This window comes from Pangasianodon hypophthalmus, chromosome 16 (genome assembly GCF_027358585.1).
Source record: "Pangasianodon hypophthalmus isolate fPanHyp1 chromosome 16, fPanHyp1.pri, whole genome shotgun sequence".
NCBI classification, from domain to species: Eukaryota; Metazoa; Chordata; class Actinopteri; order Siluriformes; family Pangasiidae; genus Pangasianodon; species Pangasianodon hypophthalmus.
In genome coordinates, this window is record NC_069725.1 from 8,187,966 (window position 1) to 8,197,336 (window position 9,371).

A 9,371-nucleotide genomic window follows, 5' to 3' on the forward strand; every position below is an offset into this window, starting at 1 on the left:
TCAGATCGTGGCCACGTCATCGTTGTCCTATAGGTGAGCCAATCAGAAAGATCCTGAGCTCGAGAGCTCCCCAAACAAGCAAACAAAGGCCATTGAAAGTGAAAACAAAAGAGTGCAGGCTGTCTCTTTTCAACAGCAGACATACGGCAAAGGGGAACCACTTCTCTATTCATCTGTCACAACTCCCACCGAATAGCTGTAGAGAAAACTTTTGGGAAAAGTTTCACCAGTGTTCTTTATCCAGTTTCCAGAAGAGTATACCTTTCATAATAATAATAATAATAATAATAATAATTTGAAAACATTTATTACAAAAAAACCTAAACAGCTTTCATATTTAAATTTTTTAAACTTAAAATTTTATTTAATGTTATAGTGAATATACAGTTCCCTTCAAAACTACTGGAACAGCAAGGACAATTCTTTTGTTTTTGATATACACTGAATACATATGGGTCTACAACAACAGCAGTTGATGTCAGAAACATTGTGGAAAGCTGTGAAGAAAGATCCAAAAACAACAGTCATTGTCATCACCAGCAACTTCCACGTGACAGGGGTGAAGGTATCATAATCTGCCATTTGAAGACTTCAAGAAATATAGAGGCCATACCACAGATGCAAACCATTCATCAACAGTAGGAATGAGAAGACCAGATTAGAATTTGCAAAAAGACATACAGAGATGAGTCACAAAAGTTCTGTAACCAAGATTAGCCTCTACCAAAGTGATGGAAAAGCCAAAGTGTGGAGAAAGGAAGCATCTGCACATAGTCCAAAACATATGAATTCAGTGATTAAGCATGGTGGAGGTAATGTCATGGCCTGGGCTTGCATGGCTGCTTCCAGAACAGGCTCACTAATCTTTATTGATGAGGTAACTCATGATGGTAGCAGCAGAATGAATTCAGAAGTCTACAGAAACATTGTCTCTGCCAATTTACAGAGAAATGCATCCAATCTAATTAGGAGGAACTTCATCATGTAGCAAGACAATGAGCCAAATCACACTGCCAGCACAACAAAGGACTTCATCAGGGGAAAAAAGTAGAAGGTTTTAGACTGGTCAAGTCAATCACCAGACCTTAACCCAATTGAGCATGCATTTCACCTCCTGAAGAGGAGACTGAAGGGAGAAACTCCCCAAAACAAACAACAAATGAATGAAGCTAGAGTACAAGCCTGGAAAAGCATCACAAAAGAAGAATGCAACAGTTTGGTTCAATATAAATATATTTATGTACTAAAAAATATTGTACATATGTAAGTTCAAGTAAGAAAGTATATAAGTAAGTACTTATTACTTATATACATATTTATATATACAAAAAGACTTATATTCAGTATATAAATATTTTTATATTGACATGAAGTATATAAGTATACTATATATATATATATATATATATATATATATATATATATATATATATATATATATATAGTATACTTCAATACTTCATGTCAATATAAGAATATTTACTGTATATACTGAATATATAATGCAGCACAATAGGCCTATGCAAAGTTTGTCTCATATATTCAGATGACATTCTGGTGGATTTAATTTAACATGGATCATAAGGTTTTGCACAAACTTGTAGAGTCTGTGCCAGCTGGAGTGCATGATGACATTAAAGCAAGGGACATACAAAGTACTAAGAAATTCTGAATTCAAGTAAATATCTCTAAGATTCTACTTTTAACACTTTTATCATTGCTGACAATATCATTTGTAATGAAAACCTTTGTGTTAAATTGGACAAAATGCCAAACAGAAGCTTTTTCCCTGGTGGTCTCAGAATTTTGGACCCCACTGTATATACATATACTTGCAGTATACCAATATGCATATGTACTTTGTGCTTCGTTAAATGGAATTCTTCTTAAAATGTCCTTCTCATATATATATATATATATATATATATATATATATATATATATATATATATATATATATATATATATATATATATATATACTGGTTACAAAAAAACACTGATGGATTATACATATACAGACTCATGAAGAATGTAGCACGACATGAACTGTGAACATCAAACTAACACAAAAGAATTGCATTTTACACTTATTCGACTGCAAATGATCACAATCACATAGATTAATAATTAAAAAGTTGAAGTGGACAACATTTCTCCTTTTCTCTCCAGTCCTCACTTCAAAAGATGTCTCTATCAGCCAGTTAATCAACCAATCAAGCATTCAACAACATTTCCATTGAAAGCAATATCATTGGGTATTCAGTCACTCTCTCTTTCTCACAATCTTAATCTGTGCTCTCTCTCTCCCTCCCTCCATTAGCCCAGTGCAGAGGCATATGTGCTGAGGTACTGAGGTATCCCCAGTCCATGAGCTAAACTCTCAGCTCCCCATGACAGATGGCCCTGCTGATAATGATGCCAGCATACCCCCCTTCCTGCTGTTGCCATAGTGAGGGAGGGTTGGGGGGGGGACTGAAGCATGGAAAGAGCCAGGGGGCGCTTATTAAGGCATCCACACTTGGTGGACACCAGGCCTGCAGAAAGTCTACAAAGCTTTCAGAGCCTGGTTTAAAAAAGAGTTTTGGAAATGAAGGTGTGAGGGTGTGGGTCTGCGTACAGCTGCCCTTCTCAGACTCCTTTGTCTCTACACATGTAGCTGCAGAGATGAAAAATTAGCTTCATGCAGCAGAGACACAATCAAAGCATGTCTCTACTGAAGAGTAATCTTTCCATGCACAAGTTTTAAAATCTACTATATGTTTCTAAAGAGTTTCTAAAGTAATCAGATAAATAAGCAGCCTAGTTATTTTAGTAGTTTAGTTAAATCAGAGCAATTTGATTTGATACATCAAACAGCACAAATTTTCTACAAATATACAATATTAAAATAGCAACAAGACTGTAACTCAAAGATAAGCACATAAATGTGTGTACATCTTATCTGCTTTTGTTATCAGACTCTCCAGTCCCCGAATTCAAACTGAGCAGCTGCTGTTTTCTGATTTTGTCTCAGTCTGTGTACTTGCCACCTTTTATAAATCTGTATACTGGAATTTTTAAAAATAAATTTCATTCAATGTTTAAAAAAATGTAGAAGCAGAAATGAGTAAATCTGTGAAAAAAGGCCATCAAAACATTTTTAAATAATAACAAAATAATAACAAAAAAAAAAAAAAACAAAGAACAAAACAAACAAACAAAAAAAAAAACACCAGCCTCAGTAACCTTAATGATTCAAGAAGTGCTAATGGCATTAAGTGTCCCCATATTCATGCCTGCAGAAAGTCTACTTCAATGTACTTCACTACAGAAGCACACCTATGTTGCATAGTTTGTTTTCTGTTGTAATGAAATGATGATAATTCATTTAGTAAGCAACATGTAAAATTGCCATTGAAATTTGTTTTGCTACACATACTGCATTTAATTACCAATTCATTATTTAATGGTAACTACATAAAGGTAAATACACAAGTTTAATGCAAGTTATCTTGTACTAAAACAATTTAGTTATGCTGTACTAAAACAGAAGTACATATTATACACAGACACAGTAATGTCTGTGTATAATATGTAATACATATATAAAACAATGGGGTCATAAAAATGTATAGTTAAAGTATACTTTAAAGTTTAAGTATACTTTAACTTTATACAATTATACAATTTATTTATTTATTTATTATTATTATTATTATTATTATTATTATTATTATTATTATTATTATTATTATATAATCTTGGGTGACAAATTGGCATCTGAACTCCACATAAGTGTGGATTTTTGCCAGTCCAGGAGTTGAGGTCCAAACCAGTGACTCCACTTCACTCTCTTTCCTCGCTGCTCTCTGTTTTACTCACTCACTCACTCACACACACACACACACACACACATACACACACGCGTGCACGCACAGAAAGTGCCACCATTAGAATAACAAAGGATGTCCACACTTTGGGGCGGAGCTAAGAGGCCGATTTCCAGGCCACTGAGCTAGAGGCTCCCTTAATAAGCTTTATGTGTGTGTGCGTGTGTGTGTGTGTGTGTGTGTGTGTGTGTGTGTGTGTGAAAAAGCACTACTTAGCACAGCTGGGACCCTGGAGGGTGATATCAAGTGAGTACACTTAGTCTCTATAAAAATAGTTATGAAAAATTGTGGTAGAGAGAAGGAAGTTTTTAAGTGATAACAGTCCAAAGTTCTAAATAATGTGAACCTACAGTCAGTTTAGCTTAATGAAAATGAAACTTCTTGCATACAGTTGATTGAAATCGAATGTAAACTAAAAAATCAAAACAACATGTAAAGTGTGATATTACTTTACACCACGATTCACACCAAGATTCTATGATCATTCTGACAGAATAGTTTAATAATAAAGACATACCCAATTTTTATTAAAAATACTGCAGGAAATAACGAGTTAAAGTGTAATGTTTTTCATCAAAAATGCGCCGTCGTAGCTTGTGGATGTACAATAAAATTTTACCATGAGCAAAAGTAACAGATGTCTTATTTATTATTCAGCTTACAAACTTGACACAAATGAGGACAGGGACAATTTTCATTGCCTCCAAAACCTCCATATAAACTTACAGAGTTTGAAAAAAAAAAAAGTTCTCGACTACAGCCATGCCAAGATGATGATTTTGTGCTAAGCCCTTTGAGCTGTTAAGCTCTGGGAAAATCAGCCTAGCAGATGTCGTAAAGTATAGGTTTTCTTGTCTCAGGGAGAGAATAAGACAAAAGTGTCTGAAGAAGCAGGGGACAAGCTCCTTTCAGGCTTCTCAGCCCCTCCTGCTTGCTCTCTTTGCACAAGACAATCTCCCTTCATCTCTTGCCTCTCCTCCACCTGCTCCTGCACCCCCTCAGTCCTCTCCACTAATTAAACACACTCACTTTCTGGACACAAGTCAAGGCTTGATTAGTCAATTTACCCCCCCAGTATGATGAATAACTTCAGCCCCACAACACGCACGCCTTTCAACACTTGCCCCATCTGCAGTAAGTCTCAGCTATGCAATTACATAATCCTGCATCGCCAGCCCCGTTAAATTTAATGATCCCAAAAGTGCTAATAGCATTTTGAGAGGGAGAGGGCAATCAATGAAACACTCAAATGTTCCCCCAACATATCTCTCTGTGAAATATCCATGGTAATCAAGATGGCACCTGTGCCTTTCTGGTGACGAGAAGGTCACCATGATGCTAAGAACTATAGCTACAAATGATGGGCTAGTCAGCAAATCTCTTCCCTTGGCCCATTGGCAGGCCTGTGCTGCCCTTCCCCCACCTCATTCAGCTCTATAGTAAGACTGTCTGGGCATCTGTATGCAAATAATCCTAGTGGTATAGAAACTATACATCGGACTGTGTAGGGTTTCAACCCACATCTGCTACAAAGAGTAAATTAGTGATATGTGGTAACTAACAGCAGCTGACTTGTCACAGTGAAAATTCCCATTCACACTTAGATACCATCTGCAAGTTTTCCTTGAGTGATTATTCTTAAAAAAAAACAACAACAACAATTAATAGCACTCGCACCCTCTCACATCTCATGCGAGACACATATACAAACTACACTGTGTTAAAAAGCCTTCTCAAGCCTGCAAATTCCTTGAATAAAATTCCTTTTGATGACCTTATATTTCTATATTTATTAATTACATTTTAATGGAACAAGTCTGCACACCAGTCTCCGCTGGAATTGATCTGCATGCTTATTAATGCTGAGTAATTATATTTCACACCGACAAAGACATCAGAGTGACAACAAGGGTCACATTGGGGCTTGATACCCCCTGTCAGCATGTCATCTTTTTTCCAGGTCCTGTTACAACAGAGCTCAGGAAGGCAGCATCACTCTGGGACAGCTTGACCCCACTGGTCACTGCTTGACCTCTGACCTCAGGAGGTGTATGGTACACACAGGACATGACCCCCATGACCTCCTGTTTCTTCTTCTATAGGAGCAGGTGCTGGAAAGGAGATGACTACTGAGGGAGATAAGAAGATTCGGTGTCAGTTAGCAGCATTCGGAATCAGCACACGTGCCATTTTCCCCCGAGACTAAAGTTTCAGTCAGTTGACATTAAAAATATGATGTAATCAGTTTAATTTAATTTAAGTAAAGTTCTACAGTAGGGCTATAAGCGTTAATCCTACAAAAGCTCATCCTATAGTAATTGTGTGCCCACACTTCTTAATTCTGGAATTAATGGTCATAAATGTTGTGAAATCCACAGAGATATTTATCTCAAAACTGCTCTCTATTTACACTACACATTTCATCATTATTAGTGTACCTGTGAGTGTCTTTACACAAATTTGCATACACTCACACACATTCATTCAGTCACATTTGCTGGATGAGAGAGATAAGACTACAGCAGCTGAAATCTGGCTCTGCACACTACTGCTGGGACTGAGAGAGTCAGAGGTGGCAATCTGTAGGAGAGACCACCCGAGGTAAACTCATTAAGGACCCAATAAAAACCTTCTGTTAGGATGACAGGACTCTTAGAGATACTCCACCGACAAAGCACACAACAACAAGAGCGGCCAAAGGAGATACTGGCAAACAAAAGAGCCCTCTAATTAGCAGAGCACACCCCTGTCACATATGCTCCTGAAACAGAGCATGAGGGACAGGGAGAAAGAGAAAGATGAGGAAGAGAAGTGAAACGGCCCTGGGCATATAGACAGCAGGGCCACTGAATGACTCCTGTACCATAAAGTTGAAACAATAGGACCTGGAAGCGTATCAGTGTGACCACTGCACTTAGATAAGGACATAGGAGGTGTCAGGCTATTCAGCTCATTTAGAATTCATTCATACTCTATTTATATATTATCCATTTATTCATAGTTAACCAGTGTACATATAAGCAGTAAATACAACAGTTATTTGAAATTAGCACCTTATCAGTGCTTTATTTAATGTGTTCATATTAGGGGTGTTAGCTATCTAGCATATTTGCTAGATAGCTAACACTGTAGCTAGAAAGAAGTATGAATTAGCATGAGCTAGCTAATAAACCTAGCAACCTACTGAAACTCCAACATCATTTAGCTAAGATAGCTATCCAGCTAACGTTATCTTTCTTTATATACCGTGTAGCACAGCTCACTTGGTTAGTCAACATAAGAATAGAATAGAAAAATTTTGGATTTGTTGTGTCAATTACAGACATATAAAAAAGTACATTTGTAAAGTGATTATTCAAGCAGCTTTTCATCAGACAACGTATTTACTCTTACTTGAGTAATTTCTTTGATCACTATTTTTACTTAAATTATTACTACAGAAGCAGTACCTTTATGTTTTAAATCACTATGTTTTGTACTCTTTCCATCACTGTTAACAAGCACTCTTACTGGAAAAGTGTTTGAACCTTAATTTTAAATATTTTTAATAATTTGAGAAATATTCAATGCCATTTCCTTCCTTTTTGGTGCTCTAAACCTGTTAGGCTTTTTTGGTTGTGTTTTGCTGTGTTTGACTGTCTTGTCTAATACTATCAGTTAAAAGTTTGGACACACCAGATTTAATATTCTGTCTTAAAGATATTTTGATAAAGCCTTATGGTTTAAATCTGTTTATAAAACAAATGCAAATAGTGAAGTTAACGCCTATGTATACATTTATTTCTGAATCAAAATGTATTTTAAGAAGTATTTTGTACACAAACATGTAGTGAAGCAGTGGGGTGCTTGGCTTATTTGGGACAGTCTCCTCGGTTAACCTCCATTATGAAGCGGATTGAGAACTTCATCAAGAATACTACAAAAAATTTGAAATCTAACACATTTTGATTTGTTTAATACTTTTCTTGGTCACTGCATAATTCTAAATGTGTAACTGCATAGTATAAATGACTTCCTTATTACTCTAATATATTAGAAAATAAAAAAATAAAGACAACTCTTATTAGCAAGGGTGTCCAAACTTTTGACTGGCAGTCTAATTATCCAGTACTTTGGAGTTTGCGTTGCACAAAAGGGCTTTGTTCTGAAAACATACCATTAAGAGCAGTCATTTATAAAGTGAAGCTTTTTATATATCTTGTGCTGAGACAGTGGACTGAGAACATAATTAGCATGTTAAAATCATTTTACTAATCATTTGCCCCTGTCATCTCTAACTTGCTTGGTAGGAGTTTCGATCTATGAATTTCTGCTAAAATGTCTATTGTTAAAATGGCTATATAATTACAATTCATTTGAAATGAATCGAGGAAAAAAGGACAGCATCTACAATATGTAATGTAAGAATTTGATAACTAAATAAAGCACTAATAAGCTGGTGACGTTGCCAAATAACTGCTGTATTTACTATTTAATAAGCACTTTATCCTAAAAAGGGCTGCGATGGACCAAGAGTCTATGAAGTGTTACCAAAATGGTAATACAAATGGTGTAGTCTTTCTCAATGTCGTTTTCTCAGGAGTAAATGACATTGCCATGGCTGACACCTCACGGTGGGCAGAACCATGGGCTAGTATATAAATAATAAAAGTTTTATAACAAGCTAGAATATCATGAATGGGATATTTATGACATACATAAAATTATTTTGTTACATTACATAACTTGCAATTTAAGTGCGTGCTGTCAAATATAAGTTAACAAAACCCACCTTGCCAGGCATTGTTGATCAGTGAAGTACACCATACCATCAATTAATATAAACATGCAATGTACACAGAAGCATTATTTATTATTAAGCAGGAAACACATGAGACTAGTGTCTCATTTTTATACCAGCCTGTATGTTGACTACAAAACATCTCACACTCATAAAAGAATGAAAGAAAGAAATTAAAACTGCAAGCAATAACACTAAAAATTAAAATGATAATAAATAATAAATGACGTGTTTGAATTATAAAATAAAAAAATATCCAAAAAATACACTACAAAAAACAACAACAATTATCTACACATATTAGTTAGAATTAACCTAAATGATCTATTGTCATAAATGATCTAATGAACTGTTATCATACCGTAAAGTTTTAGTGTATCCTGTATACCGTCTGTTGCGAAGGAAAAAAGAAAAGCTGATTCTTTCCCTCACATTAGTTCTGCATGCTGTAACCTATAGAGATACCCAATCATTTGACCTCCACCTCCACACCTCCATGCTTGATGACATTCTTGCACATCTTTCAAGATTTTAAAATGATCAAAATAACCTGCACCACACATGTTCTTCACTTTATATTTAATTGTTCTTGTGGAATTTACAGTTGGCTTTGTTACCAATTTTTCTCTTATCACCTCTCTTATCACCTCTTTTTCTCTTCCTCAAACCACTCCCTTACAAATCTTCAGCTGTATATGGCACTTTGCATCATTGTATTGA